Genomic DNA, 8,804 nt, shown 5'->3' with positions numbered 1-8,804 from the left:
AGAGAGAGAGAGAGAGAGAGAGAGAGAGAGAGAGAGAGAGAGAGAGAGAGAGAGAGATCTTTAGAGACCTAGTTAATAAACATGCAAAGTCCCTAATTTGTGCAAGGCCTGGGAACCTCCTCCCTAGGGCTGTTTCTTGCCTTCATTTCTAGAGCTAAAGGCTGGGGGCCACATTGTTAAATTCCCACCCTCCAAGAATGACTGCCTTCTGAGGGGTTGTGCTATCCTAGAATTGCGATTCACCTTGTTCATGTGTCTTTCTCCCTTCAGAGAAATTTCTTGAAAGCAAACACTATCTCACGAGAGGTTGCATTCATAGCATGATGCACCTACATCTGGGTATACTGTCGTGGGATAAACCCATTGTATAGATGAGAAAACTAAACCTTGAAAATGAATATGCCATTCCCAATATTATACATCAATAAATCAGTAGTACCCTATCCTAGCCTCATTACATCTCTCTTCCTTAGACTACCATGCCACATCCTACACAACCATAGGAAGAATAAAACAAAGATCTTAGATTGTTCCAGAAGCCTCAAATTCAACAGAATCCAGAGCCCTACCCACCTCTTCTTGAACAAACTCAGGTGCCCAATCAGCTTTCTCTTTCTCTGTAAGTCATCTGGATTGCTTAAAAAGAAAAAAAACACAAGCCATATTCTACTTTTTCTTCCTATTCTCACATCTAATAAATCAATAATACATTTACACAATTATAATTTTCAAACCTAGTGTCTCTCCAGGCTCCGCCAAGAGTCACCTGTTGCCATGACTCCAGAAACGACATGCTACTTGGCCAAACATTCCTTCCAATTTCTTCTCTAGCTTTAAAAAATGTCTGTCATTTGTTATTGGTGTGTGTGTGTGTGTGTGTGTGTATGTGTGTCTCCTACACATCAGCACATATATGAAAGTCAGAGGACAACTCTTATAATAAGTCAGTCTTCTCCTTCCACCATGGGTTCTAGGGACTGAACTCAGGTCCTCAGGCTTATATGGCAAGTTTACCCCCAGAGCCATCTCCCTAACTGTGGGGTGTTTTTAAATGTAATTCCACATGTGATATTCATCTAGCTAATTAAAGTACTTCCTAAGTTGCCACCACCTGAGGACGAAGACCAAAATCACCTTGTCAGTCAAAATGGCCCAGGCTCCAGCCTCTCCTACCTCTTCCAGCTCCATCTCCTCCTCACCACTCCTCTCTGTATGCCCCATGTGCAGTACCTTCTGCCTGCAAGCCCCAACTGCTGCACACAAAGCAACTCCCATTGCCACCTCAAATTAAGTCTGACCACTCACGTCCCTTCAAATGCCACTTCCTAAAGGAAACCTTCCCTGGTTACACCAGAAAAGGGAACAATCATACTGGGCACTTTCATCCCACCTTGCAAACCCCTGGGAAGAAGCATACAAGACACTTGGAATACCAGGGGGAACATTTCTCTTCCTTGATGCATCACAGAGCTGATCACACAATACTTGCTCAACTGACATTTGCAGTTGGAATAAGCTTTAGGCTTTGCCATGGAGGACTGTAGCAAAAAGCCAAGGAAACCAAGAAGCCAAGGTTGGTGTCCCTTTGTAGACACCCTGAGTGTCCCTTTGTAGACGTACAAACTGAGGCAGAAAGAAACTTGCAGCTCTTGAAAGTCATAAGGACAGCAGTGACATCTAATCTTCATCTCATTCCTTCTCCCCACTGAGCCACACCCCCCAAGCCCCCCAGGAAGCAAGGGCATTTTGCAAGGAAGAGGCATTAGTACTGCAAGGTGGTACAAAAGAAGTCTCATCATCAGTCACACAGGTGGCCATCACATGGACAATGGCCTTTAAATTCCTGGTTAAGGAAAAAGAAGATGCAGCTGCCACCACACCCATGTCCTGGGGAAAGCAGCATAGGACAGCAAACTTCTTTCTCCCACAGAGAAGACAAAATGGCAGGGACTCTAACTACCTTCAAAAAACACAAACAGTTTGCCTGCCTGTACTGCTGTTACTCAGCATCAGGCTAAGGGGATCCACTGTTTTCCCACCACTCCCTGGAACAGGGAAGAAACACAAATACTAAATGAAGCAGAAGCTACTCAAGACTACTTTGGGAATGACGAGAGCATTTTGTGTAAGGCATTAAGACATGCTTGCCGAACCATAGGGACTGAGCAGTGTCATGGGAAGGAAGGGCGCAAGAGCTCCAGGCCTGGATGTCATTGTCCACATGCTCCCGGGTCCCCACATGCTCCCGGGCCCAGGTTCTGTCTGTCGTGGAAAGCACAATCCCAGCCCTGGACCGCTCGTGGTGTCACCCTACTGAGCACATATTCCAAGGGGCAAAAAAAAATGCCAGTACCTCTTCAAAGAGGACTCTGAGCAAAGATTCACACATAGCCTACATCCTCTAACTCCAGGAAGGGGGGATGAAGGTGTGGAGGGTGGTGTGCAGAGCCTGGAAAGTGACTTAGAAAAAGAGACGTGACACCCTCCTGACACAGGGGAAATCCTCAAAAAGAAAGGGCAGTATTTACTACAAATAGACAAGGGGGAAAAATTGGAATCTGAAGACATGAGAATGGGGTAGGGAGAGAAAGAAGGGTACAGGAGAGAAGGGCAGAGTGCCATCACAAAGCTGTAGGAAGAAGCAAACACAGCATGCTGGTCTTTTCCCAAACCTAACCACTACCCACTGCACCCCCAATAAATCCCTCCACTTACAAAGCCCAGAGGATGGGCTGTCCTTTGCATTCAGTAACACGAAGCATTTAACAAAGTGTCACCCTGCAGCTCCAACTTTGGAGACCTGAGCATCTCAATTAAAAATGGATAAAATTGGTTCCCAGAAGCTAAAGACAGTCAGTAATGACTTTTCCTCTAAAGCTGGCAGAGGCTGTGAAAAAAGCTCTAGCCTTTTGGAGTTAAGCAAACACTCTGGCAGTTCTCCTTCTTTTGACATTCCTAAAGGGGGTGTGGTTGACCCAAAGTCCATTCATTTCCAAGGTTGTATATCTCTCAGCCAAGACTTGCCCCATCTGTTCCGGAGCCAGCCAGCTGTTTATCTCAAAGGAACATATTTATTGCAGCGTTCATCCCTGTAACTCTTGAGAGGAGAGCCAGCATCATACAAGCCAGAATGTTGTCTGCCTTATTAAATGTGTCAGTTCGTTGAAAAACAAAATTCAAACAAACAGCACACTACCATGCTCCCTAGTTTCCCTGGTTAGGTTCACTGTTCTTGGATACCTTTCATTAAAGTCCAGTAAAGGGGTGACACAACATCCAACTTGTCATTCCCCCTCAAGTGTTAAAAAAAAAAAAAAAAAAAGCACCCAGGTTCCTAATCGATTCCGTCTGCAAACCGTTATTTCTGAGTGCATACTAAACCTCGGAAACGGCAGCTTGTTACAGTACCATTGTCAGTGACAAGAGCCTATCGCGATGTAATTTAAAACACTCACACAAGCACAAATTCTACTTCCAAGCCATCCCGAATCCCGCAGTCGGGAGAACACAAAAAATAAAAACGCTTAACAAAAATGCTGCTTCTAGCAGCCGAAGAGAACCTTCCCTAGACACGTGAAATATTTCTGACTGGCACGGAGTGCACCATTAAAGGACACTGTCACCTCAAATCAGCAGGAAAAGGCGAGGCAAACGACACAAACATGCAAACATAAAATAATGCCCTATGAAACTTAAGCGACTCAAGAGAAACATGCTCATCTTAAAAATAGTGTGTGCTAGTCCAAGAGACACAAATGTTCTCAAGAAGTACCGCCACATTAAATTACTGTCTCCATTTCTCCCCACACATCACCCTTTCCCACTCAAACCTCAGCACGGGGGTCGTGGAATGACAGGACTGCAGTCCCCCACCTTTGCCCTCCTCGTGGTTTCCAAGTGCACCTCCCAACGTCCTTCCTAGCCCAGCCCCCTCTCCTAGCCTCAAAAAGGTTAAAGGGAGTTGAGGCGAGAAAATTGGCAGGCACCAGTCCTCTGGCGGGGGCAGGTTGCAGGAGTTGTTCTTTGCAGTGACCCAAATTGCACAGAGCAATTTAGCTCTTTAGCAGCGCGGGTGAGAACCTCCCGAATCCATACCCCCATTCCCGGCCCCATCTTCTCAAAAGAAAGCCTTGAGAACTAAGCGGGAGGAATAACTTGGGAAAACGATTTGAATAAATCACTTCAACTCACCTGGTTTGGGATTTTTCTCCCCACCCCAGGCATAAACAGAAATGATATACGAATGAGTCACGCACGCAAGAGAAGGTGCTGCGGTGTCCTAAGTCCAAGGACTGGAGTCAGTCCCTGCCCTGGTCCTGCTGCTACTCAGGGCTCAGCTGGAGCGAGCGGCAAGAGCGAGCCCAGCAGCGGCAGCGGGGGGGCGGGGGCTGGATAGACCGTAGCACAATGAATGCAGTAGGGTTTTGCAATGACATCATCCCTCTGTCCGAGCGGCCCCAATAGCCATGCTCCAGAGCTGTGCACTCTGGGATCTGTAGTCTTTTGAAGTCCGGGAGCGATGCAGAGGCTACAGCTGGAACTACAGTACCCAGGATGCTCTGGTCAGAGCGCCCAGAGAAGGACCGGACCGGCCGCCATGTTGGAGCCCTGGAGCTGCGGCGAGCCGAGGCTTCGGGGGGCTCGAGGAGCCGAGAGGTGGCATGGTGAGAATGGTGAGGCTAGGGTGTACCACTTGATAGCCTCGCGCACCGGCTAGGACGGAGGCTACCCAGGGGACCTTCAGGGCTGTCGAGCCAGAAATGCCATCGCGAGTCGGAGTGAACCCGCAGGGGTTGCACAAGGCCTCGCCACCCTGGGACACAGGGAGTCGCTTTACTTCTGAGCGTGGAGAACCCCTTAGACTTTCTGGGGAGACTCTCTGGTGTGGGGACTCGGGACGACGGGCCTTGCGCCTGTAGGACGAAAAGCTGGCGTACACCCTGTGAGTGGAGCTAAACCTAGGTTAAATTTTATTATTATTATTATTATTATTATTATTATTATTATTATTATTATTATTATTATTATTTTGCCTTGCCAATTTTCTTCATCCCTCATGATCGTTTCCTCAGGTGTCGGACCCCTGCTCCCACCATTGAATTTTCGTTCGGTCGTGAATTGCAAAGGGCCTCAAAGAAATCCTTTGCTAGATAATGTGATTGCGAAGGGTTGTGTAGCTTGGCCCTGAAAATGACAAAGGAAGCGTCTACCAGAAGAAGTTAGCACCTAATCTTTCTTACCCCACCAGCGAAAGTAAACGACATTGAAAAGGGACTGCAATGAGCAGTCTTAATCGACTAACACTGAATGAACTATGCTAAAATACTGTGTATATTCGAAGTTGATAACCATGGAAAACGTCCCTTTTCTTTTGTTACCTATATTAATTGTGGAAAATAACGTGTTTTGTTGTGACATCTTCATGCAGGTAACGTTAGTTAACACACCATCCCCTTCCCTTAGCCACTTGGTACCCTCACCGATGAAAATGCATTCAGAATACTTAAAGAACTTTTGAGCCTGTTTGCTCAGCATCTCAAATAACACCTTTTCTCCAGTAACTAAAACAGTACAGAGTGTTTGTTTTTTCAGGTTCTGAAGTTCACTATAGAAAAATGCCAAAAGAGGGTCTCTGAAAAGTTCAAACTTCTGATATGCATAATTTGAGTGTTTTCTTTTTCCCTCCCAAGCTTTTGGAGACTTCGGTGGGGAGGATTCACACAGCACAGTCAAAGACCCTGGATGGGATCCCCAGCACTCGTTTGTTTGCATCAATGAAAATATATGCTGTGAATTTAATAAAATTCCAGTAGGTCTTCCTTTCTAAAAGCTAGGCAGGCTGCTTTTTAAATTGTCAAAACACAACAGGAACCTTCAAAGATATATGGAGATGATGGTAGTTTAAAAGGCAGTTTTCAAAGACTTGGCTTGTGGTGTGAGAAGCAGCCACAGACGTGGCAGATGCCATTCTTGTGGATTCAGCAACGTGAAAGCCTCAGAAATACGAAGATCTTCTGCTTGTAATGTTGGTAAGTACCAGAAAGGAAACAATATTTACCATTTCCTTTCTGTCCTTTGATCGAAATGTAGAAATGGTTCAGGCTAATGAATCTTTGTTTTATAAGCCATTTATATGAGTAGTAACCTGAGTTTGAGTTATGTGGAAGACTGATTTGTTGAAAGAAAATAACAGGATGGGTGAAAATAGTGTGAAAATGGGGGTGATATAATGTAATGAGTTCTATAATTTGTACATGATTGAGTACTTTGAAGTATTTTAGCCTTCTTTATAATGGATAGTCAACCATAAATGCAAGGAAAAAAATATCAGTGTCTTTAGAAAGACTAAAAATTAAGTCTCAACTTTCATAGGAAAAAATTCCATATTTAGAAACTTAAGGGAAAACATTTTACCAGGAAAAAAAAGTGTCTTTCAGACCTCCTCTTTTGATTATGGTAAATGCCATACTCCCCATTTCTTCAAGTTGATACAAATAGGCACACCATTAGGTTTAGCAAATATGGTTTGGGGAGTTTTTAGGGTTTTTTTTTTTTTTTCCCTCCCTTCGAGCAAATCTTTAATTCATTTTGGATAATAAGAAAACTAAAGTTTTTCATATTTTAGGCGTTCTTTCACAGAGACTTTTGCTGCTGGATTTCCTGCATGGCTTAAGGTAAATGGAACAAATGTCTCTCAAAATTTGAAATCTAAATGACATCAGATTTATATTAATTAATGGCTACCTAGAAAAGCAAGCTTTATCTTACCATCTTATTTCTCAGATTTTAGCAGGCTCAGATAATTAAAGGGCACTAGAAAACATGTCTTTGCAAGGATATATGCTGATAAGCTATATGTGTTAATGAATATAACCATTTCTGGAAATTCTGGTATGCAGAGATGCTCAACTGCAACCAGTTCTGTAAGTAGGTATACATTTATAGTCTTTGAGAATTTTTGATGATGCTGTGTGTGTGTATGATCGTGTTATAAACTGTAATCCTGAGTTGTCTCTCTTTTATACACAGCTTTATTGAAATGAAATTCATATATGTCCTTCACCTACATAAAGGGTGCAGTCCAATGGGTTTTAGTTTGCTTAGAGTTCGGGCAATCAATACAATTATACAAAAACAACAACAACAAAAAACCCCTGCAAAACCATGCTTGTAAGTATAAGGAAATAATTGCAGAAGGATTTTTGTCTTCTTCTAAATTGGTATTATACAAAGCTTATTGTGGGTAATGTTGTCTTACAGTACTCCAATTACAGTTGCAATACTGTAAGTAAATAGCATATTCCTTGTATGTAATAAGTGGCCTTTACTGGAAACATACTATTTTGTAACATAGATTACTGGCAATTACATGTTACAACACTGTCACAGTTGAGAATTCTTTAAGGGTGATGCATACTTAATTGATTGCTTTCTTATTCTGTATGATTATTGTGCTGGGCATTATGCCTTCATTGAATTTTAGTCCCTGAGCCTATTCCATGTTCAATGCTCATGTTTGTGTGTCTTTCTAAAACTCGGCTTCCTTTTTGCTTTTGTGATGGTTCCTGAGCTTTTTATTTCCCAAGCTGGCATTGTTTCCCCATGAAGGCTTACTAAGTTTTGTTATTTTTCATATAAACTCCAAATTAACAATTTAGTGAAGAGTCAACACATTTCAGGGTTTAAGGAATGAATGGAATAGAGAAAAACAGGTACCAAATAAAAATAAGAGGTTTGAATATCTGAAAGATAAATGTTAGTAGGGGCAGGCAGAATTAAAAGTGTTTATTTTAAATGTTAGAAGCAACAACCTACTTACTTTTAAAGATTTGTGTGCTTGGGTATTTGCCATCATGTATGTGCCTACTAGAGTGCCCACAGAGGTCAGAAGAGAGCCTCAGAGTGCCCTGGAACTAGAGACTGTTTTGAGCCACCATGTGGATGTTGGAAACTGAACTTGACCCTTTGCAAAAGCAACAAGTGCTCTGAACCACTGAACCCTTTCTACCCTCTCACAACTCTCTTAATCCCCTCTTAGAAACCAAAGTCCTAACCCAGTGCACAGTGATCGTGTCCGTAAGGAATCTGAGGACATTTAAACTTAAACTCTCTTGGGAAACAGCCAAAAAGGCAAAGAAAAGGATCTCTGAAATACTTTTGCAGTAATTTTCTCATATAATACTCAGTGGTTTGGGTTTCTTTCTAAAACCCAGCACTGTGGAGGTAAAAAGAGGGAAACTGTGACTTGGAGCCCAGCCTGGACTATGTGGGGAATTCCTGTCAAACCACAGGAAATTTTTTCATTGAATTCTTTTTCTTTTCATGATTGCCATTTTCAAGTCTTGGCTGCCTGTATGACCAAACTTGTGTTTTGTGAATTTTTTATGACACTAAAAAAAAAAAAAGAAAATAAGAAAAAGACATAACCAGTGACCATGAACCTTACCTTCTGAGTAATTTCATCCTAAAGCAGGGTACTTACACTTCATTAATGCACATCAAACCCAACTGGGATCTTTAAAACCATTATTGGAGAGAGTATTGAATGTTCAGTGAATGCAACTGGTCTCTGTTACTGACAAGAGAAATCCATAATGATTATATTTATTAGATTACTTTTGTGGGAAATGTGTGGTTGTACAGATACAAAAGATGCAAAAGGAGAGAAGCAAAAGGCGGTATATCCCTCTATAAATGTCATAAATCCAATTCTAACAATTATGAATCAAATTTTACATTGCCTGAAGTTATTCTCATCTCAGTACTTACCTGTTTTCTCTAGAGATTTAACTAGAAAGATAAAT

At 42.6% G+C, this 8,804-nt stretch overlaps 1 protein-coding gene and 1 long non-coding RNA gene across 3 annotated transcripts in view; one reads left to right on the top strand and one right to left on the bottom strand.

Annotated features, from left to right (window-relative positions):
- The window catches only part of Rab30 (RAB30, member RAS oncogene family), an 88,320-nt gene extending 83,966 nt beyond the window's left edge, over nt 1-4,354 (bottom strand). Inside the window, exon 1 of the mRNA XM_021198335.2 lies at nt 4,192-4,354. The gene's annotated coding sequence lies outside the window, so the exon portion shown is untranslated. The remainder of the gene's footprint in view (nt 1-4,191) is intronic.
- A 220-nt stretch (nt 4,355-4,574) lies between these two features.
- LOC115062611 lies at nt 4,575-8,393 on the top strand. 2 transcript variants are annotated; one of them, XR_003842563.1, is made up of 3 exons: nt 4,575-4,942; nt 5,073-6,029; nt 6,626-8,393. It is a non-coding gene; the product is annotated as an uncharacterized LOC115062611 (long non-coding RNA). The 2 variants fall into 2 exon arrangements; XR_003842562.1 differs by having other exon boundaries at nt 5,073-8,393.
- Nucleotides 8,394-8,804: the final 411 nt, after the last annotated feature.

This window comes from Mus pahari, chromosome 1 (assembly GCF_900095145.1).
Source record: "Mus pahari chromosome 1, PAHARI_EIJ_v1.1, whole genome shotgun sequence".
Lineage (NCBI taxonomy): Eukaryota > Metazoa > Chordata > Mammalia > Rodentia > Muridae > Mus > Mus pahari.
Note: the sequence above shows the minus strand (reverse complement) of the source record. Positions and strands in the feature narration are given on the sequence as shown.